General features: G+C 42.5%; 1 protein-coding gene across 3 annotated transcripts in view; it reads left to right on the top strand.

Annotated features, from left to right (window-relative positions):
- The window catches only part of FGF14 (fibroblast growth factor 14), a 605,518-nt gene that overhangs the window by 360,664 nt on the left and 220,882 nt on the right, over positions 1–23,972 (top strand). Inside the window, exon 2 of one of the 3 annotated variants that reach the window (XM_073349255.2) lies at positions 21,565–21,612. The exons of the other annotated variants lie outside the window; for them this stretch is intronic. The gene's annotated coding sequence lies outside the window, so the exon portion shown is untranslated. The remainder of the gene's footprint in view (positions 1–21,564; positions 21,613–23,972) is intronic. 3 annotated transcript variants of the gene reach the window in all.

Raw genomic sequence — 23,972 nt, 5'->3', positions numbered from 1 at the left:
ACAGTTAAATAGATTTTAAATAGATTTGACAATTTTGAAAGAAAGAAAGAAACCAGTATTTGGACTTTGAGACATTTTGAGGACAGGTGGTATGAAAACACAAAATAGTTGTACATCTACATCACAGGCCTATTTAAAGAAGAAACCATAAATATACACTCTCTAGACAACACTGTTCTCCTCTGCAAAACGGTTTGAGATCCTCCAGTAATAATATAGATACTGGGAAGTTAAATTAGTTTAAGAATTAATGTGTGGGGGAAAATGTTGTGGAAAAAAGTGCATGATGATTGAAAAATAGTATCTGATCATATACTTTACAACTATATTATGATGCATATGCACATATGGGCAGATTTAAGGTTGTGCGAGCAAGCTTGGCTGTGGCAGTTCCCGATGTATGAGTACTTAATTGTACAAACTTGACTTTCTCTTTCTGTAGTCTTTATATAAAGTGTGTCTGTATAGCATATAAATCTATTAGGGTGAAATATATCGACTTGTAGATTGAAATAGTGAAGTGGGATAGAATGTTTGAAGAAAATGTCTTAGCTGCTTATTGTTGGCTTAGTCAGTTTTTCAATAGGGGAGCAACCAGTGATGAGCTGCCAAAAGCTGAAGAACCGGTTCCTTCAGTCGCTCTGGGTCTTTGGCGGCACTTTGGCGGCGGGTCCGTCAGTTGCTCTGGGTCTTCGGTGGCACTTCGGCAGCACGTTCCTCACTCGCTCCGGGTCTTCGGCGGCACTGAAGGACCTGCCGCCAATGTGCCACCGAAGACCCAGAGCGAGTGAAGGACGTACTGCTGAAGTGCCGCCGAAGACCCGAGAGCTCAGGCGGTCCCGGAGGCCAGATGTGGGCTGGAGTTTGCACACCCCTTTAACAACCGGTGCAGGCCAGAGTTTGCCCACTCCTTTAACAACCGGTTGTAAACCGGCTTCAAAATTTAACAACCAGTTCAAATGGTGAGAGCCGGCTCCAGCTCACCACTGGAAGCAACTGTCTTCTCGGTAATCATAAATACCAGTTTGCATATTTTTATTATGCCTTTAAAAAAAAATCTCTTATTCTAAATGCATTTGCATTGACTGTATTTCAAGGATTTATTTTTGCTTACAGTGCCCTCATCTGTTGTTCAGGGACAATTGCAGAACTCTAGCAGTATAACTGGCACCTATGTTGGTTCTGTATTTGGATCTTAGCTGCCTAAGAAATCAACTCTCTCTATGTACTGTTCTGATCGCTGGGAACGGCTAATGTGCTCCAGCTGACATGCTGTGCTAGTTTGCCAAATGATAGTTGGCTGATATATCAGCTTTTAGTGTACTCCAAACACCGTTTATTTTGATGTTGAACCTCAATTTTGTTTTTCATTCTGTAATGGAGTTTGAAAACACAAATGATGTCATCTACTCACACTTCAATTAGAATAACCTTCCTTAATCCAAGCCATTTATCAAAATCACACCTATTAATTATGAAATGAAACAGACAGATCAAAATAAAAGCAAATGAGTGAAAGAAAAGAAAGAATTAGATTAACTCTGGTGCTGGTTGACAGTCCACTTCTTTTTCTCCATCCCTCATTTTTTCCTTTAGGCATAGGCATCCATCCAAGCAGAAACTCTCATAGATGTTGACAGAACCTGCAAGTCCATGCAGCTGTTCACATCTGGTAATAGCCACCCATTCTTCCTTTAGTAAGGATGCAAGAGAGATAAATTTATAAAGGCCTAGAGTTCATTATGTGTTCTAGAAGTGTTAGTTTAAGATACTGTGCAGTCTTTCAGCTTAAGTCTACTCACAACATTCAGCAAGATGTTTTAAATCCATAGCTACAGAATTAAAGTAGAACCGCCTCTGTCAGGCTAATCCGTTGGCGGCCCACCAAACAGCTTGTCTACATTTGCACGGCTGCCCGCAGCTCCCAGTGGCTGCGGTTCGCTGTTCCCGGCCAATGGGAGCTGTGGGAAGCAGCAGCCATACCCAGAGGGTGAGATGGGCTGGCGCAGCCTGTGCTGAAACCTGTGCCTGTTGGGTCCTTGCCACTATTTTCAGTGAGATAGCTAGATTAAAGCAAGCTTCGTTATGTCTACAAATCACACCCCTGCCTGCAATGCAGACATACCCTGAGAAGGGAGCCTGCCTGAGCTGTTGACCAGAGGAGGGATGACATAGAGCAGCGGTTCCCAAATTTTTGTTTACAAAGGCAAGCCACCAATGCCATTTTATTTCTTTTGTGACCTACCCAAGGTCTAAATTCATGGTGGGGTGCCCAAATCATAGGCCCCCATCCTTCTTCTTTGCTGTTGCAGCCTCCTTGCCCCACTGAGGGGGCACCGACCACCTGCAACTGCACCACCCTCTGCCCCAGCACCACAACCCTAATCGTGTCCCAATGCATAGGGGAAACCCCAGTGGTTTGGAGAGTGAGCCCAACAGCTCTCCTGTCCCATGGGTCTGCGCCTGACTCTCTGATTCAGGCAATGTAGGGGATCGCAGCACTACTCAGGTTTGGCCTGGCTGCCCCTCCTTCATGACAGAGAGATGGCTGGACCAAACTTGAGTAGGTTACAATGCCTAGAGCAGGGAGCCTGGCCTAGCCCTGTGGAACGGGAACTGCCACTGTGGGGTGCGTGTGGGGTGGGCTCCCTCTCCAACCCCCCAAGGTCTCCCTTCTGCACCAGGCCCATGACCCATCTACAATCTTCCTGAATGCAACCCACCATTTAGGAAACACTGATAGAGTTGGAGTACTTGTGGCACCTTAGAGACTAACAAATTTATCTGAGCATAAGCTTTCGTGACCTACAGCTCACTTCATCGGATACATGCAGTGGAAAATACAGTGGGGAGATTTTATATACACAGAGAACATGAAACAATGGGTGTTACCATACACACTGTAATGAGAGTGATCAGGTAAGGTGAGCTATTACCAGCAGGGGGGCGGGGGGGGTGGGACAGGGGGACCTTATGTAGTGATAATCAAGGTGGGCCATTTCCAGCAGTTGACAAGAACGTCTGAGGAACAGTGTGTTCGGGGGGTGGGGGGAGAATAAACATGGGGAAATAGTTTTACTTTGTGTAATGACACATTCACTCCCAGTCTCTATTCAAGCCTAAGTTAATTGTATCCAGTTTGCAAATTAATTTCAATTCAGCAGTCTCTCGTTGGAGTCTGTTTTTGAAGTTTTTTTGTTGAAGAATTGCCACTTTTAGGCCTGTAATCGAGTGACCAAAGAGATTGAAGTGTTCTCCGACTGGTTTTTGAATGTTATAATTCTTGACGTCTGATTTGTGTCCATTTATTCTTTTACGTAGAGACTGTCCAGTTTTGCCAATGTACATGGCAGAGGGGCATTGCTGGCACATGATGGTATATATCACATTGGTAGATGTGCAGGTGAACGACTCCAACGAGAGACTGCTGAATTGGAATTAATTTGCAAACTGGATACAATTAACTTAGGCTTGAATAAAGAGTGGGAGCGGATGTGTCATTACACAAAGCAAAACTATTTCCCCATGTTTATTCCCCCCTCCCCCCCGCTACTGTTCCTCACACGTTCTTGGCAACTGCTGGAACTGGCCCACCTTGATTATCACTACATAAGGTTCCCCCCCTTCACATTCCCCCCACACTCCCCACTCTGCTGCTGGTAATAGCTCACCTTTCCCTGATCACTCTCATTACAGTGTGTATGGTAACACCCATTGTTTCATGTTCTCTGTGTATATAAAATCTCCCCACTGTATTTTCCACTGAATGCATCCGATGAAGTGAGCTGTAGCTCACGAAAGCTTATGCTCAAATAAATTGGTTAGTCTCTAAGGTGCCACAAGTCCTCCTTTTCTTTTTGCGAATACAGACTAACACAGCTGCTACTCTGAAACTGATAGAGTTGTTATAGCTCATGCGCATGGCCATTTAGGCGTCTAGCCATGTTTGCATATAAACATCAGATTTGTATATGCATTTCAGTGGGGTAAACCCCTAAGGTAGGAGTGGGGGGGAGTATGTGCAATTTTGCATGTGCTAATATTTAAAACCGGTCTCTACATCTCTTTTTTTACCTACTGTGTGTTACAAATAACACCCAGGAGTATTAAGATTAAGGGTTATAATAAACTATATTACTTTTCAGCACTTCTGTTTTCTTCCACAATGAAATTAAGGTGGCCAGTTTGACTTCTGTTTTCATTCAGTTTGTAGTCGATTTAATTTTTCACATCTCAAGCACTAGCATAATAATGCAATGTTTGTGTTGCAAATACAGCACAGGACTATTTCTTACAAAGAAAACTATTACCAGTGGATATTTATTTAATTAAAATGTTTCTATTGATCTGAAGTTTTCTAAAACCATATTTTTGCAAAATCTTAATTTTAGGCCAAATTTAAACTTGCAGTTTTTTTTTTGTAAAGGTCAAGCGTGGGGTGTTTTCCCCCCTAAATTTGCTGCAGGATCGAAGTGATATGCTGAACTTTCCCATTTCAGTAAACAAGTTTATTTTATGCATTTTGTCTCAGCTGATGGCCAGCTGGTAGATAGTTGTTTTTCATGAAAAGCAGAGGGAGGTAGCACGGAAAGTAGGGACTGGTTACCAGGAATTTCTGAATCTTTATCCCAGCTATAGCACTTATTACCGTGATAGTCTTAGGCAAATCACTTAGGCTGTCATTTTTAGAAGTGTTGACTAATTTTGGTTGCCCAGTTTGAGATCCCTAGGTATGTCAAGTTGAGCACCCACTAACCAAAGAATCCACCTCTTTTGAAAGCACTGTCAATCTCTACCTGGTGTTCCCTGTTTGTAAAACTAGGGTAATAAAATGTAGCTGGCTCACAAAGTATTTGAAGGTTAATTAGCTTGCAAAGCTCTGTTAGCTAAAGAATCTAGTCTTTTGGGGGGTTTGGAGCAGGAGGTCTTAAGTTCCATTCTTCATGCTGTCTATTTATGGATTACCTGTTCTTGGTGATGAGGCTGATGACCAATGTCTAAAGCCATATATTCAAATTCTCTGTGCTGTTTGCTTCTGCTGAGGTCACAGTTTCAGCCAGGACTTAAATATTATGTGACAGAGAGAGTGAATGGTAATTTGAATAGCCCTAGGCAACAGCACAAATGCTATCTTGTAGGCAGACTGAATTTTTAACTTCACATTGCATGACTGATGTTTACTCCCAAAACAACTCCTGTCATGTACTATATCTCTTGGGGGGTGGGTGGAGTATTTGTCTGTATAAGGTGAAAAATGCATCTGCATTACTTAACCCTTATCAAACACATTATGTAGAAATGTTTGTGCTTGTCTCTTCATCCATAATAGTCTATACTGTAGCAGCTTCGTTAGGGATATTAGTCTGCTTTATATGTAAATACCCATTGTGGCTGCAAGAAAAGAAGAAATGACAGTGTTCTGAAGATCTTCCTCTGGGCTTTTTTATGTGGTTTAAACCAATTCAATCTATTATGTCTTCAATCTATCTATTAATTCAATCTTATGGGGAAAGAGATCACAATTTGAACCAGGCCTAGTCTATTGTCTATTTTGTGAGAGTTCAGCATACTTTGCTCCTTCACAGAGAGCATCAAGACCAGGGATCGGCAACCTTTGGCACGTGGCCTGCCAAGGTAAGCCCCCTGGTGGGCTGGGCTGGTTTGTTTACCTGCCACATCCACAGGTTCAGCCAATCGTAGCTCCCACTGGCCGCGGTTCACCATTCCGGGCCAATGGGGCCTGTGGGAAGTGGCGGCCAGCACATCCTTCAGCCTGCGCCGCTTCCCACAGCTCCCATTGGCCTGGAGCGGCGAATCGCAGCCAGTGGAAGCTGCGATTGGCTGAACCTGAGGACACGGCAGGTAAACAAACCAGCCCAGCCTGCCATGGGGCTTACCCTGATGGGCCGCGTACCAAAGGTTGCCTATCCTTGATCAAGACAATAATGGCCCCCATAAAACAGTTCACATATTCCATTCAGGTTGTAATAAAATATTTTATTTGAAATTGTACATTAGTAGAAGATCCTATAATATAAAGCAAAAATAAACATGTCTCTATTAATGCTATGGAAGGCAATGTTAAACCGGCACCAAGTTGAGTGATAAGAATGTCCATCTAGCCCAGTATCCTGTCTTCTAACAGTGGCCAGTGCCAGGTGTTTTAAATGGAATGAACAGAACAGGACAATTATCAAGAGATCCATCCCCTGCTGTCTACTCCCAGCATCTGGAAGTCAGAGGCTTAGGGACATCCAGAACGTGATGTTTCATCCTGGACCATCTTGGCTAATAGCCATTGATGGAACTATCCTATCCTGATTTGGAAAGATAACTTGAACCAGTGTGATAGAAGCCTGTCTCTTCTCAGAGCCTCATAGGGAGTCAATGTGACAGTCTCTGAGAGATAAGTGGTTCCTGTATCAATAGGGTAGAAATATGCTGTAGTGGCACTGGACTGGGACTTGGGAATCCTGGGTACAATTCCTGACACTGCCGCATAATTCCTATGTGGCCTTGAAAAAGTCTCTTTGTCTACTTTGTTTCTCATCTGTAAATTATGATCATCCTTCCCGCCGAGTAGGGCTTTGTAAGGATAAATCCATTCATGATTGTGAGGCACTTGGATGCTGTGAGCCATATAAATACCTTTATAACTAGGTGGGTAAGCCACTGCCTCTTGCCATAAGACTGCAGTGAGAAAGAGTATTGTTGGAAATTTCTTTTAAAATCTATAAAATGTAATAGAGAATGATTTCCTTTCTGTAGATTCTTTTTAAAAATATCCTATACTATTCTACAGCAAGGATAATAATTTATTAGCATGTAAAGGACTTTTTCGTGGGAAAGTTCCTAAAGTTGAACTCGTCATCTTTGAAGAAGTCATCTTTTTTTTAAAGTCCAGACAATAGAAATGCATAGCCATTATTTTCTACTGTAATTATCACTGTAGTTTTCATGACATTTATTCAATTAGCTCCTCCAGCTATGGAGGTATCTGAGTAGCGATAATGGCTTGGGTACTCTGAGAAACATTAGGCTGGTTGTAATAATAACTGTCTTTAAAACGTATCTTTGGGGTATGACATTTCTTATGCTTGGCCTCAACCCAAAGCTGAATTTATTTGGAAAGTTTCAAGAAAATCGGTGGAGCTTGTTTTGTGTTACGGGAGCATGATTTAAAATATATATGTGCCCCTTAAAAAATAGAACACTTTTTTTACACTCTGCTGGTTCAAGATGAGTTAGTTTTAGAGCTTCATACTTGCGGTGGACTTATTCCTCAGGGAGTACAAGCCCCTTTTTCATGCTTGAAAAAATTTGGTTCACAAATTTAAAGGACTAGAAAAGGATTCCAACATGAAACACATATCAGAAGTGATATATTAACACATTATTCTTCATAGCTCTGTCTGATGTTCCAAACAAGTCACTGTGGTGAAATCACTGGAGTTATTTAGCAAGCAGTTCTTTGGTGAGAATGGTAAATCACCTCAGAGAGTGGTTTGCCTTTTCTCATTTCAGTTTTTTGTAACATCCAGATGGATTTCAGCATCCATTCTATTTTTGATTTGGGAGAAAAAACATTTTACTCTCTCTCTCTCACTTATGCACCCATTCCTATCTCTAATTTCTTAAGCCATGTCTACACTAGCAAGCTTACAGCAACACAGCTGTATCGATACAGCTGTGCCACTGTAAGAGTACTCGTGTAGTTGCTGCAAGCTGACAGGAGAGAGCTCTCCCCCTCGACATAATAAGTCTGTGGTCTCTGAGCTGGCAAAACAAACAAACAGTCTGGCTGGAGCAAAACAAACAACCAATTTGGAGCCCTGCAGCCTCCTGACTGAGTCAGACAATAGTATTTAGCGGCAATCAGGCTGCAGCCCCTGGGAAGCCAAACAAACAGTCTACGGCAGGCAGTAGCACTTGGGGAATTAGCCCCCAAGGCAGGGCAAAGCAGCAATCAGGCTGCAACCCCTGAGCAGGGCAAAGCAAGCAAACAGTCTAGAGCCCAGCAGCCTCCTGGCTAGGGCAGCAGTGGCACTTGGGGAATTGCCACCCTGGGCAGGGCAAAGCAGCAAGCAGGCTGCAGCCCCTGGGTGGGGCCAAACAAACAGTCTATAGAATACCAGGGTTGGAAGGGACCTCAGGAGGTCATCTAGTCCAACCCCCTGCTCAGAGCAGGACCAATCCCCAATTTTTGCCCTGATCCCAAATGGCCCCCTCAAGGATTGAACTCACAACCCTGGGTTTAGCAGGCCAATGCTCAAACCACTGAGCTATCCCTCCCCCCAGGCCTAACTTCCCTCTGGGCTGGGGCATAGAGCAGGCAGCAGCCTCCTCAGCAGGCGGCAGCTTGGTTTCCCTGGCAGTCTCCGCAGTCAGCGAGTGACCTGGAGCGTAGTCCAGGTCTTGAGGCTCTACCGCCAGGGGCATCGCAGGCACCCCTTCAGGAACCAGCAGTGTACATCCTTCCTCTTCCATCACCCGCCCCAACTGAGCTGGGCTGCCTCCTTTTATCTGGCTTCTCCACCTGGAGCATGCGTAGCAGGGGTAAGGGGACGCAGTCACCTGGGCCCACAATGATCGGTCTGCCCCCAGCGGCCTGGTGCAGGGTTGGTACACCCGTCACAGGCCTATACTCTAATTATTGCCATAAACAAAATGCAAACAAATCTTTCCTCTTTTTTAGAGTTAGGTCAGTAAATACCTTTTACATGCCTTCTTTCACAGAAACAGCAGCATTAATCACAAATGACATATTACTAATATGGCAATGTTGTCCTTCGTAGTGATTTATACTGGGGAAAGAAAATTTGCTTCAGTGAGAATTTTTGAGAAATAGTTGAAAATACTTCTGTCTGAAAGCTGTGCTTATGATAGGCATGACCAGTGGTGAGCTGGAACCGGTTCGCACCGGTTCATGCGAACCGGCTGTTAAATTTAGAAGCCAGTTTAGAACTGGTTGTTAAAGGGTTGGGCAAACTCTGGCCCGTGGGCCACATCTGGCCCACAGGACCGTCCTGTCTGGCCTGCGTGAGCTCCTGGCTGGGGAGGCTTCCCTTGAGAATCCCTTTTTACTCACTCGGCGGTGCTCCGGGTCTTCGTCAGCACTTCAGCGGCGGCTCTGTCACTCTCTCCGGGTCTTCAGCGGCACTTCGGCGGCAGGTCCTTCACTCCCTCCGGGTCTTTGGCGGCACTTCGGTGGCGGGTCGCTCTGTGCCGCCGAAGACCCAGAGCCAGTGAAGGAACCGGTTCTTCAGATTTTGGCAGCTCATCACTGGGCATAACATTAAAAATATACAGCGAGACCCAAACTCCTCATGCTTTGCACTTGTAACAGAACTTGCTAATTCAGCAGCTTTAGAAGACAGTATTTGGTAATTTATAATAGCTCAGCTTCATGTAATAAGGTGGAGGTTCAACTGATGCCAGGTGGAAAATGAAAACTGCTGCAACCAGAAGCTTCCTAAACTTAAAAGCTAACTTTTGGCAAAACTGCAGCTGTCCCAGTACTCAGTCACTATGTAGCGCCATTTTAATATCAATTACCAAGTTTCTAATAAGCTTCAAATATGCCAAAACAGAACAGCAGTATACAAAATTGTTACTATTAATCCTTGTTTGCAGTGTTGTTTCAGCATGTTAGTTCCAGGATATTAGAGAGACAAGGTGGGGGAGGTAATATCTTTTATTGGACCAACTTCTGCTAGTGAGAGAGACAAGCTTTTAAGCTACACAGAGCTCTTCTTCAGGTCTGGGAAAGGTACTCAGTGTCAGAGCTAAATAGGAGGGGGAACAGCTTGCTTAGCATAAAGAGCATAAGAAATTATTTGGGTTCCATACCTTCACCCCTCCCCAAATTTCAGAGCTGTTTACATCAGGGATTTGGCTTCTGGCTCTTCTCTTGAATGACTCCTATTTTTTCCAGTTTTGACTATGAAATCCTGAGGTCTGGTCATTGTCATCTTTTTAAATGTTTAAATTTTGGCTGCGTGTCCAAATGCCAAGTAATGACAGATTAAACAGGTGAATAAAGTTAAGTGGAATAGTAACTAGAGTGGTAGTTTTTTTGTTGTTTGTTTAGATGACTTATCCCAGTACAGTAATCAGAAATAGCAATCTTGCCGTTTTGCAATTTTGCCTAATTAAATGAAATTCATTGCACATTTATCTCTTTATAAAATATTGCATGGATTTCCAAACCCCCCCTCCCCAGGGAGAGAAAGCTGGCATTATCCCTCCATATTTATAAAGTAGTACCCATAATGACAAAAGTCTTGGCACTTCCAACCAGTGTTGCTATCCCCAAGTGTTCAAAAATCATGAGATTGGTTTAAAAGCATTGGGTTCTGTTTATTTGCTTTTAGATGTTTGAGCCTTTAGGGTTTGAGTTTTCAGGCTTTTGCCTGCATCCATAGGGGCTAGAAACTTTTTTTTTAAATAAAAGTTGAGAATCTTATGTAACCATGTGACTCCAAGAGTTGGCACTTTAAGAAAAACATCAAATATTGTGGGACTCGCAATGTTACTGGGAGAGTTGGCAGCACTAAGTAAAAGGAGTGAGGTGCTCCTTATGCTCCTGCACCAGCCAGCCACATCATGGATAGCAGTGAGTAGGGAGGGAGAAGATTCTGCAAAGCCTCTATACCTCTTCTCACGTGGGCAAGCAGGTATGCATGGGGACTGGTAGAGCCTTGGCTCAAAGCCCCAATGCACTGAGCAGCATAACTGTGCTAAGGAATATACACTGTGCCAGGTATAGGCCTGGGAACACCTCCCACTCCTTTCCCCTTCTTTCCAGAGAAGGTGGGGAGTTGAGATACAGATGGAGACTCTCTGGTTCAGAATCTGTTTCATGGTTTGCTCCTGGAGCAGCACAGTAATGCGCTGCCCCATATCTTGGACTTGTGGCCAAACTGCAATTTAGTCCACAGAACCAATCAAATTTTGTTCCAATCCTTCAATTTGTGAGGCTCCAGTGGGGCAAAGGTAGCTTACAGTCACCTTTGCACACCACCTCCTGGGGAGTGTTGTGTGTTCCTTTCCCATATCTAAGAACTGCACTTACTGTATTTAGTTGTGTAGTATGATGTCCTTAGCTATATGTTTCCTTTCTTTCTTTCCTGGGTTTCTATCCATGATGTCCAATAGTTAAGTACATTATTGTCATTAATAGCTCTAGCTAGTTTTTGAAACAAAGATATTTTGTTTAGGGAATCTTCTTATTGTTGAATCCATCTTGTATGTCGCACAGATGCTTAGAAGAGTATATAAAGCTTTGGATGCAGTTTTCTCACCATTTTTATGGACTCAGTTACAGAACATGCTTTATTGAAAATCACAAAAACAAACTGTGGAACACAGTGTACTTCACTAGATTTGCTTCAAATGCTTTGTTGGCATGATAAATTGGTGAGCTCCTAATATGCTGAAATGACTAGCAAAACAAGCTATGTAAAGAAAATGCTGTATCACGGGTCAAAAGAGGTATTTTTTAAAAAGCAGCTGTAATAAATTCAAAGTACTGGGCTGGTTAGTTACTTTGGGCCTGATCCTGGTTGCATCAAAATCAGTGGAAGTTTTGCCATTAATATCCATGAGGACAAGATTTGGGCCCTTTTTAAACTACAGCATATATAAACTGCAAGTGCTGTCATGATAATTGCTATATAATAAGCTATCATGAAAGAGCATTCAAAAACAATAACACAAAATTTAGGAAGCTGTTCTTACTCATGAATATTCCACGTCCATAGTTTCCCAGACAATTTGATTATCCAATTCCAATATTCAAAATAATTGAGCAAACTGTTCAGTGAACAAATCAAACCCATGTTTATGTGCAAACATTCTTACTTGTTAAGAAAATGTGAATCTCTTCCTATGGACCAAGAGGACAGGTTCAGTGAAGCACTCATTCATCCTTAATGAATATTTCAAAGCCTCTTTTTAAAGAGATCCTGCATATGCCACGGTGACAGATATTTCCCTTTATATTTGGTAAAAGGAAATCTTTCATTCATTAAATTAGGTTTTTAAATTTCTAAATACTTGTGTATACTTTGTAATAGAATACTAGCATCATATACCTCTGTACCAGTAATTTCTTTCATAGTAAAGGATCCCAAAATTGTTTGTAAACTTTAGACACACAAGAATTGCTTCAACATGAATGCTGCCCAATCACCTCTGCCAAAACATTGCACGTGCTGTAACAAAATACAGCAACATTGCACAGCTGTTGATCCAATGGAAACTGAGCTCCAGTCCTAAGTTACTTAGGACTCGTGTAGACAAACAGAGTGCGGCACGCTGGAGGATATATTTACAGCACACTAATGTGTTGTGCAGTAACTATCCATGTGGACCCAAGCTAGCACATATTAAAAGTTCCCTACCATTTAAAGTGGAGTAAAGTGAAGTGCACTAGAGAACTTTCAGTGTGTGTCAGGGTCCACATGGATAGCTAGTGTGTAGCGTGCTGTAGATTTACAGTGCACTAACTATCAAGACAAGCCCCTAGATGCTTTTTGAAAATCCCACCGTCAGGTGCCTAAATATGGACTTTAGACTCCTACTTCTGAAAATGTTTGCCTGTATATTTTTCGTGTTGAGGTGTCCACCACAGCATGAAGTATTCCAGGTGTGGACTCACTAGAGCTCCTTTGAAAGAGGTTGTTTTTCATGACAAATTGGAGCCAATTACCTCACTACACTACTTTCCCATTTGCACCTGATGTGTAATTTATACCACTATTAAATCACCATTAAGATTAGTATAGCAGGCCATATTTAAGTGGTTACAGTTGTGTGAATTAGGCACTGTAGAGGGTATATGTGCCTGGAAGGTGTCATTTGTAATGCTGTTGTAATTCATTGGTAGTGTTAAATATGGTTTAAATCTCACGTGTCACTGTTGGTATGTGTGACCAGAGTCCCAGGGGAGCCACACTGAGGTTACTCAATTAGGGTAAACTGCAAAGAAGGGGCAGACAATCCCCAAAGATGGTGGATATTCTGATACTTAGATTTACCAAACCAGCACAAAACAGCTTCTATAATACCTTACTAGTTACCCAGCACCAACAACACAGTTCCTTTAAAGCAATCCAGCCTTAGGCCTCCACCCAGACACCCAAGTCAAATATAATGAGGGTTACTGAAAATCTTATTCATCATATAAGAATATTCTACCAATCCCAAAGGATTGGACACATTACCTCCCAGGATAATGAATATTTACTCAAATACACTCACTGCTGGGGGTTCGCAGAGGTCTTCCAGGGGATACATCGACTCATCTTGCTATTTGCCTCGTTTTACAACAGGCTCCATAAAAAGCACTAGCAAAATCAGTATAAACTAAAATTTCATACAGACAATGACTTGTTTATACTCCTTTATATTCTATATTGTACACTGAAATGTAAGTACAATATTTATATTCCAATTGATTTATTATATATATATATATATATATATATATATATATATATATATATATGACTAATTTGCTGGGAAGTCATGTCCATTTTTCATTCTCTGTGTGGCTTTGATGATCTTGTCTATGCAGTTCTCAGGAACTCTACAGGGGGTGAGCAAACTAGCGATTACGAAATAAGAACCAGACTGAACCCCTCAACCCAAACACTGAACTAAATGTTTTAGAAGGTTTGGTTTAGTTCAGGGGTTCTCAACCTTTTTCTTTCTGAGGCCCCCTGCGAACACGCTGTAAAAACTCCACAGCCCACCTGTCATAAATATAAAGGGAAGTGTAACCACCTTTCTGTATACAGTGCTACAAAATCCCTCCTGGCCAGAGGCAAAACCCCTTCACCTATAAAGTGTTAAGAAGCTAAGATAACCTCGCTGGCACCTGACCAAAATGACCAATGAGGAGACAAGATACTTTCAAAGCTGGGCAGGGGGAGGGACAAAGGGTCTGTCTGTCTGTGTGATGCTTTTGCTGGGAACAGATCAGAAATGCTGTTCAGAACTCCTCAGAACTTCTGTTAAATTAGTAAGTAATCTAGCTAGAAATGCATTAGATTTCCTTTTGTTAAATGGCTGGTAAAATAGGTTGTGCTGGATGGAATGTATATTCCTGTTTTTGTGTCTTTTTGTAACTTATAGAGGGATTCTCTATGTTATGAATCTGATTACCCTGTAAGGTATTTACCATCCTGATTTTACAGAGGTGATTCTTTTACTTTTTCTTTAATTAAAATTCTTCTTTTAAGAACCTGATTGATTTTTCATTGTTCTTAAGATCCAAGGGTTTGGGTCTGTGTTCACCGATGCAAATTGGTAAGGATTTTTCTCAAGCCTTCCCCAGGAAAGGGGGTGTAGGATTTGGGGGGATATTTTGGTGGAAACACATCTCCAAGTGGGCTCTTTCCCTGTTCTTTGTTTAACATGCTTGGTGGTGGCAGAAGGGTTCAAGGACAAGGCAAAGTTTGTACCTTGAGGAAGTTTTAACCTAAGCTGGTAAGAATAAGCTTAGGGGGTCTTTCATGCAGGTCCCCCCCATCTGTGCCCTAGAATTCAGAATGGGGAAGGAACCTTGACACCACCTATGCCACAACAACTGTATATAAAAGACAGGGCCAGCATTATGGGGTAGCAAGCAAGGCAGCTGCCTGGGGCCCCATGCCACAAGGGCTCCTGCGAAGCTAAGTTGCTCAGGCTTTGGCTTCAGCCCGGGGTGGCAGGGCTCAGGGCCCCAGGCTTCAGCCCCATGCAGTGGGGCTTGGCTTTCTGCTGTGGGCCCAGGCGTGAAAGTAATTTAAAGGATTTACCAGTATGCCGGAGTCATGAGGGGGCGTGGCCTCAACCTGAAGAGGTGTGGCCTCGACCGGAAGAGGCGGGGCTCCGGCTGTGGCTGGGAGCCCCAGGGCCTTTAAATCACCCCGGAGCTACCAGCTGCAGAGGCAGCTGAGAGCCCCAGGGCTCAGGAGCGAATTGAAGGGCCTGGAGCTCCGGCCGCCGTAGAGCTCTGGGCCCTTTAAATCTCTGCAGGACCCCTGCCTCTGCTATCCTGGGGTAGCAGCGTCCAGGCTCCGGCAGTGATTTAAAGGGCCTGGGGCTCCCTGCAGCCGCTGGAGCCCCATGCCCTTTAAATCATCGCTGGGGAAGCTGGTCCGGCATGGCATACTGGCTCTTGCTGGTACGCCGTACCAGACAGTACCAGCTTACTTTCATCTCTGCGTGGGCCCCAGTGAATCCAACACTGGCCATGTTTGGTGGACCTCCTGGAACATGATCGCGGCCCCCCAAGGGGGCGCCGGACCCATGGTTGAGAACCACTGGTTTAGTTAATTAACTTCATCTCCCTTCTCCGTAGCATACATATTTGATTCAAGCTCTGTTTTAACTTTCAAGCTCCATTGTGGTCACAACTGGTCAGCAATATCTGTTGGGTCAGTCCCTGTGTCTTAAAATTATATGTTGCAGGGTCAGAGGTACCCAGTGCATTTTGGAATATCATATGAGGAAGTTCAGTGAGAAGAGTGGGGAAATATTGTAGGGAGCATAGGGGCAGGATGAACAATGGAATACACTAGCTCCAGCCAGAGAGCTGATTATACTCCGAAGAAGGAAGGAGAGAGGGAGGATTGGGGATCATATAAATGTAGCTGTAAAGGGGAGGGAAAGGTAAGGAGAAAGTAGTGTGGGGATGAGAGAGAGAGAGAGAGAGAGAGGAATTGAATACAAAGAAGAGTGAGAAAGGGAGTAGATTTCATCATCTCTATTAGGAATAACCTTCTTCAGTTCATTGACAAACCAAGATTGCTCACTGAGTAGATTGGTAAAGTACTTCCTAATCAAACAAGGGAACTTTTAATCTTCAATCAATTATACATCATTCCAGTTGCTCAGGATACTCAGTAAAATCATTATTCATTGCCCTTCAAGAGATTATTATCCTGTATTAAATCTCACATTTCTGAATATTCTAAAGACTGAATCATCCTGAAAGACTGAAAGGTAACAGTTTCAACAAAGAATTATTTAGCTAAAATAGATGTGACGAGTGAAATTTAAGTGCTTTTATTAATCCCTCTTTAAGGAGGCTTCTCAAATTTAATCAACAGTCACAGCGGAGGATGGTTACAGATTTATGACCTTTTAAAAATATAAAATGTATTATGTTAATGAAAGCCACATTCCCTCTGTTTTCTTTGGGAATGGAGAGCACAAGTCATTGTTTCAACTGACCAGAGCTTGGTAGGAGAACCAGGGTTAGGGAGGGGCAAAGGTGGCTTTATCCCACCTCTTTCCCTCCCCTGTTCTGGGCCTGGTGTAGAACAGTCACAGCTGCCCTTTCTGGCCCCTAGCTGCCAAGGAACTGTCTGGCATCTGTGAACAGCCAGAGAGCAGTCCACCCAGAGCTCATTTCCCCAGGAATGCCCTCTCTGTCAAGGACAGTTGTGGGCGGTTGATGTAGAGCTAGGTACAGCCATGTCATGACACCCCCTATACTGGAGGCATTTCCTTGTGGCTAGTTAAGGTGACTTCAGCATTCCTTTAAAACACCAAAGCTGGCATGGGAGAACCACAAATTGAACCCAGAGTTTGTAATTTACTTAATATACTGAACTGTATGTTCCCTTCTGTTTTAAATGTACTGTTTGTCTGATTTTGTCCTAAGTAAATAAAAATTCTAATTCCCAGGAAAGATTGTCAATACTCAGGATCACATTTGGGGACTTTACAGATGACATGATTTCCCAAACTTTAAATATCTTGCTTCAAAACACCACTACTTTGGTACCATTCCCTGATATGCATAAAAGCCTAACTATATTTCATTTTATGAAGCACAGAGGCAAAGAAAGCTAAAAGTATATTGTCAGGATAAAATCATACGTTAATTAAACATTTCCTTACCAGCACCTTATTTTTACCAATGACATGTTTGCTGTTAAAGATTTCCATACATTTAATTCTGTTTGTTTTCAATTTTGGTATTCCACTGAAAAGTGAAACTGATGGACTGACCACTTTCAATTGTGAAAATATATTATTTCACTACCCTCAGGTCCATCTTTAGAGGAGGGCAACATGGGCGACTGCCCAGGGCACCGTGGTCAGGGGGTGCCCTAGTGCTTAATGTGTAATAAAAGACATGCTGGAGCTCAGCCCTGGCACAAATTAAGCACTGGCTGGGTGGCCGGACAGCAGTGGCTGCTGGCTGGGTGCCCAGCTCTGAAGGCAGCACCACTGCCAGCAGCAGCGCAGAAGTAGGAATGGCCTGGTGTGATATTGCCCCAGGGGAGGCCTGGGGTGCAAGGCCACGGAAGGATGAATGGATTAAAGCTGGATAGAAAGCTGGCTAGATTGTCGGGCTCAACGGGTAGTGATCAATAGCTCCATGTCTAGTTGGCATCCGGTATCAAGTGGAGTGCCCCAAGGGTCGGTCCTCTGGCTGGTTTTGTTCAATATCTTCATAAATGATCTGGAGGATGGTGTGGATTGCACCCTCAGCAAGTTTGCAGGTGACACTAAACTGGGAGGAGAGGTAGATACGCTGGAGGGTAGGGTTAGGATACAGAGGGACCTAGACAAATGAGAGGATTGGGCCAAAAGAAATCTGATGATGTTCAACAAGGACAAGTGCAGAGTCCTGCACTTAGGTCGGAAGAATCCCATGCGCTGCTACAGACTAGGGACCGAATGGCTAGGCAGCAGTTCTGCAGAAAAGGACCTAGGGGTTACAGTGGACAAGAAGCTGGATATGAGTCAACAGTGTGCCCTTGTTGCCAAGAAGGCCAATGGCATTTTGGGATGTATAAGTAGGGGCATTGCCAGCAGATCGAGGGACGTGATCGTTCCCCTCTATTCGACACTGGTGAGGCCTCATCTGGAGTACTGTGTCCAGTTTTGGGCCCCACACTATGTCAAGGTTCCTTCCCCACTTTGAACTCTAGGGTACAGATGTGGGGACCTGCATGAAAGAACCCCGAAGCTTATTCTCACCAGCTTAAAACTTCCCCAAGGTACAAACTATTTTACCTTTTGCCCTTGGACTTTACTGCTGCCACCACCAAGCATCTAACAAATATATAACCGGGAAAGAGCCCGCTTGGAAACGTCTTTCCCCCCAAAATCCTCCCAAACCCTACACCCCCTTTCCTGGGGAAGGCTTGAGAAAAATCCTCACCAGTTTGCATAGGTGAACACAGACCCAAACCCTTGGATCTTAAAACAATGAAAAAGCAATCAGGTTCTTAAAAGAAGAATTTTAATTGAAGAAAAAGTAAAAGAATCACCTCTGTAAAATCATGATGGTAAATACCTTACAGGGTAATCAGATTCAACACATAGAGAATCCCTCTAGGCAAAACCTTAAGTTACAAAAAGACACAAAAACAGGAATATACATTCCATTCATCCAAGGGGAAATAAATATTTGATTATTTGCACCTCTGGCTTTTGAAAGCATGGGGAATGTTAACAGTCTTGGGTCTTGGATTGAATCCGTGCTGTAGAGAAGAGAAGGGACACATTTTTAATATAATTATTGAGAGAACTGTGCCAGAGACTAATGCCATTTTTTGGAGTGTAAAGACTGCCACTGTTGTTTCTGTGGCCAGGTGGTTAGTGTGTGTGGAGGGGTGGAGGCTGACATTTCACATGCCTTACTCCTAAATTTCTGAGTAAGTTGGCCCTTAATTTTGGTTCTATTTAATCTATGTACCATTACTTTCCTTTTATTTACATTAGCGTACCCGGAAGAGAGATTATTTTGAAATGTAGCAACAGGTTATTCTGTCTTTTCTAACTCTCACATACATACCTGGAGGAAATATTACTATTTCTTTCATTTAACATACAGAAGAATGTCCCAATGATTGCAGCAAATACTAAGGGAGAATCAAAAGACTCAAAATGTGCTTCTCAGACAGCTTTAAATTTATTTTTTGTTTTCCTGATCTGTCTCTCCCTATCCCCACCTTATAATTATAAAGAATTGTTAATTAACGTTTGTATTGTGGAAGTACCTGGAGGCCAATGAGATCGGGGACCCATTGTGCTGTACAAACATATTGAAAATGACAGACCTTGCTCTAAAGAGCTAAAATATAAAAGACAAGACATTAGAAATGGGTTGAGGTGAGGTGAAGAATAAAAAAGGATGTGCACAACTCTTGGCCTTTGAGGAGCAGTAACACAACTTGACACTTGACTTATTGTCAAGTTGCAGTTTACTACATGCATTGGAGAAAAGGGTGAGTTTTCAGAAAGGACCCGAAGAAGGATAAGATGGGGGCCTTATGGATTTGTATTGGGAGCTTTTCGCACTTGTAGGGACCAGGATGAGATAGAGTGTGAAAATGGTTGTTGAGAAGTAGAGAATCAGGGTACTCGAGGCTGGCATCATTAACAGAGTGAAGGTGGCAGTTTACCTTGCGCTAAGATAAAAGGTCAGATAGGCCAGGCCGAGCTAAACTGTGAAGGGTGTGGAAAGTAAGGACAAGAAATCTGAGCTCCAAGAGGGGGAAACTAGTGGAGGGACGTAAAAGAGGAATGACAGACTGAGTCAGGAAGAAGACTTTAGCAGTCATTTTGAATGGGCTTAAGGGCAGTGAGGTTGCAGGCGTCAAGGCTAGAGAAGAGGAGCTCAGAGTAGTAAAGGTGCGAGATGCTGAGGGATTAGACAAGAGTTTTGGCAGTGTGGATAGAAAGGAAACATTGATTGTGGAGATATACAGGAAGAAGTGGCGAGATTTATACTCACTGGATGTGGGAGAGGAGGGAAAGAGAGGGTCAGTTCAAAGTTGAAGCTAGGACTATGGATCCGAGTGACAGGGAGAACAGTGGTATTGTCCACCGCAACAGAGGAAAATAGAGAGTTCCAGGGAAAAGATCAGCAGCTGTGTTTTGGCCACATAAAGTTTCATTTTGAGGCTAGACATCCACAAAAACATGTCAGAAAGACAGGTCAAGATTTTAGTCTGGATGTGGTTGAGCAGAGAGGTAACTTTGTGAGCCACGGACATGAAGACAGTATTCAAAGCCATACTGGCAAATGAAATTGCTTGCCTGTTGGATGGGGGAGGAAGAAGAAGGTAACATCCCTAACTCTGTGTTCTAATGTTTGGTGCTCTTTTGTGTGTAACACATTTTATTGCTGAAGATTTCTGAGTTCTACTGGATATTTTTTGTAATTAATAATTAAATACTTTTACGATTAACACAGTTATCGCAGCTACGTACAAAGGACTGAAGCACTGTACTTGCAAAAAAGGACAAGTGCATTTTAATTATATAGCATTTTAATATAGATCTTGGTATGAACTAGGGAACACACTTTGAAAATCTATATGCCTTATATTCACAGCCTGTCTCTGTTGCATTAATAGAAAATGTCTTACACTTAAACAGTACTTTTCACTCTGTAACATCTCAGATCTCTATATAAACATTACAAAAAAATTAGAGCCATATCCTGACATTGATCTGTGGGAGTTATATGAAAAAAGGATCCTAGCCTTTTATGTATGTAAAGAATGTGTGGTTGCCAAAACAATACTTTTCATTACTGTTAATCAAAAACTATATAATATAGCAGACAAAGCCTTTATTTCTTATTTCAAAGATAGTGAGTTGAAAAACTGTTAATACTCTGCTTCTCTCATAATTTCTGATCACTTTTTTCTATCAGTTCTTGTGTCTCTTATTTCTTTAGAAATCTGCTCCAAAATATTGCATATGTTTAGGGGTGGGAATGAGGGTTGGGAGAAGAAACGTAGGGAAAAAACGTAGCTTAACTATATGAAAAGATATTAGTCATTTGAGTGACCATATTAAATATGTTTCCCCATTCCTTAATTCAGAGTTTCCATGTGTGGGTTCATAAACCTGTGGACAGCGGGCCTTGTTTTAAAAAAAATTCTCACTAGTGCAGCTGCACCAATGGTAGCAATGGTGGGAGTATTAGCAGATCTGTGGAGGCCATTTTAACCACTCTTTCATCTAGACTTCTTCTGAAGAGGATTAGGTTACACTAAATTGGAAGAAAAAGTAGTGTAGTGTCGAAACAGCCTAATAACATTTTAGTTCTCTTGACTACTTAGATGACATCTATAGAGCAACGTGCACTCATGTCTTACTTTGCATGCCCAGGGGCACATGTTAGCCAAGCCAGCCTCTGAGAGTCTATGCTGCAGAGCTGCACACACTCCATACCCCATGTACCTGCATCTACAGTGATGCTGCAGTTACACATGTTTGACACTAGGATTTCTAGACATGTATCCCAGGGTTTATAGAGCTCGATCCTACAGGCAAAATTTCCATCTTCAACAAGACTTTTGCCTGAATTAGGACTGAAGGATGGGGTCCTTTAACCAATTCAGACATGCCTGTATTTGAGGATATCACACTTGCTTTTTAAATATGGCTGAACTGTTCCCCACTGTCCCTAATTTGTCCTTTTTATCTGTGAAATAGTAAATTCCATTTATACCGTATTAGTGGCTAAGATGAGATAAGTGAATATTTGATGAGTATTGTCTATTTAAGTTAACCTTAGACCTAAATTATCTATTATAGAGACATGACTGATGAATTACACAGCAAACTCTTTTACCCTGTGATTCGGTAAGTTTTGTCATTGTCACTTAAATGTAGATTTTTATTGGTTCATATGGGCTTCTTACTGTCTAGTGTTTGCTCTTAGCTTTTACCTGTTGTTTGTTTAACAAATATATGGTATATACTGTACCTGCTCAGAACCTTGAGTTTCTAGTATATCAGAATCCTGAACTAAGTGCAACAGGAAGAAAGATGAAATCCATATAAAGAGATATTCTGAAGGCCATAACATCACCAAATGCTCAGGAAAAATTGCTAGTTGCAACATGTGAAGTTACATTTTATATATACTGACACCTAAGCCATATGTCAAAGTCAGTAATGCTTGATAATTCATAACATTTTAAGACCTGCATATTAAAACTACTCTACATAATCTTTTAATTAGTGCTCTTGTTAGTTACTGCAAGGTATGTGACAAAATTCAAACAGCGTAATAATCTCCAAGAAATGTAAACTAGGCTTTTCTATTTTTATATCACCTGCAATATCTTGGATTTCCTTGCTTGGTTTTAAAATACTCAAGCACTGCTATAATAATTGTTGAAAGCTAGTAATAGCTCTTTCTTTTGAATAGTTTGAGAGGCACTGACAACGCTTGAAAAGAATTTCCTCACTGACTTTCATATATGCAGTTACTTAGACCTGAGGATCACTACTTCCTTCAGGCCCTCCTTCAAAAAACAAAAAAGAAAAAGAAAAACAGCCAAAGAGGGAAGAAGAAACTACAAATACAGGCAGACAATCATAGACAGTAGATGTGGAATGGAGCTATTGGATTACCCTGCCCATCTTCTGAATGGGAACCCTGTTTTAATCTTGTAGCCTTTCCTGCACATGTATTTATGTTGACAACATATCTCTCAGATGTATGCTATATAGAGTATTCTGAACTTTCAGGACCAGATTGCTCTGGTCGCTAGCATGGGTGTACAAGCAGCCTTCACCCCTCCCGCCCCATTGTACCCTCCCAACTAAATGGCCAGGGATTTGACAATCCTGCACTGTTCCCTTTTTGCAACCCAAATGTGCAGCCCTAAGGGTAGCAGGGAAGAGGTGGGATCATTTTTCTCCCCCACCCAAACTGACCCACTGAGCTGGTCAGTCACAAGAGGACAGGTGGCACCATCCCAAAGGATAGTTCAGTATGCAAACTCCCTCTTCATGCCAGGAAGCTTTAGGAGACATTGCACACAATCCCTGTGGAGTGCTTCTTGGGGTAGAGCAGCTACACACCCTCCCCTTCTCAGGGCTGTCGAATTTTCATAGCTGTAGTTAAATGCCACAATCTAACCCACATGTTTTAAAATATGGATTGAAAGCAACTTCACATGGGAATTGCATCCAGTATTCTTTAAGGAAACAAAAACAGGAGCTGGAGAAATTACTAAATCTGGGGAATCATAGAAGTGTAGGACTGGAAGGGACCTCAGTAGGTCATCTAATCCAGTCCTCTGCACTCAAGGCAGGACTACATAATACTTACACCATTCCTAAGAGGTGTTTGTCTAACCTCTCCTTAAAAACCTCCAATGATGGAGATTCCACAACCTCCCTAGGCAATTTGTTCCAGTGCTTAAATACTCTGACAGGAAGTTTTCCTAATGTCCTTCCTAAACCTCCCTTGCTGCAATTTAAGCCCATTGCTTCTTTTCCTATCCTCAGAGGTTAACGAGATCAATTTTTCACCCTGCTCCTTATAACAACCTTTTATGTACTTGAAAACTGTTATCATGTCCCCTCGCAGCCTTCTCTTCTCCAGACTAACCAAACCCAGTTTTTTCAATCTTCCCTCACAGATCATGTTTTCTAGACCTTTGATCATTTTTGTTGCTCTCCTCTGGACTTTCTCCAATTTGTCCACATCTTTCCTAAAATGTGACACCCAGAACTGGACACAATACTCCAGCTGAGGCCTGACCATCGTGGAGTAGAATGGAAGAATTAGTTCTTGTATCTTGCTTACAACACAGCTGCTAATATACACCAGAGTGATGTTTGCTTTTTTTGCAACAGTGTTATACTCAGGGGTGAAAGTGAGCCGGTACGGGCCAGGATGGCGCACTGGTAAAAAGTGGCCGCCAGTACCGGCCCGTACCCAGCTGACTTTAAAGCACTAAAGTGGCTTGAATTTCACAAAGTAACATTATTATTTCAGGTTGCTCAGCTCCTTCTTGTGTTTCTCTGTGGTTCTTCATTGATGACAGGCAAATGCTTTATTAAAGTATCTGCCAGATTTTCAAATAGTGAAAGATCTAAGACCCACTTAGATCAGTGTGTGTGTGTGCATATATATATATACACACAAGTGTACACAGGTAGTTTGGAGAGCTTGTCTATTATGCTACAGATGCCTTTCCAGTAGA

The sequence above is a fragment of the Lepidochelys kempii genome, chromosome 1 (assembly GCF_965140285.1).
Source record: "Lepidochelys kempii isolate rLepKem1 chromosome 1, rLepKem1.hap1, whole genome shotgun sequence".
Lineage (NCBI taxonomy): Eukaryota > Metazoa > Chordata > Testudines > Cheloniidae > Lepidochelys > Lepidochelys kempii.
This window is presented reverse-complemented; position numbering and strand designations above follow the sequence as displayed.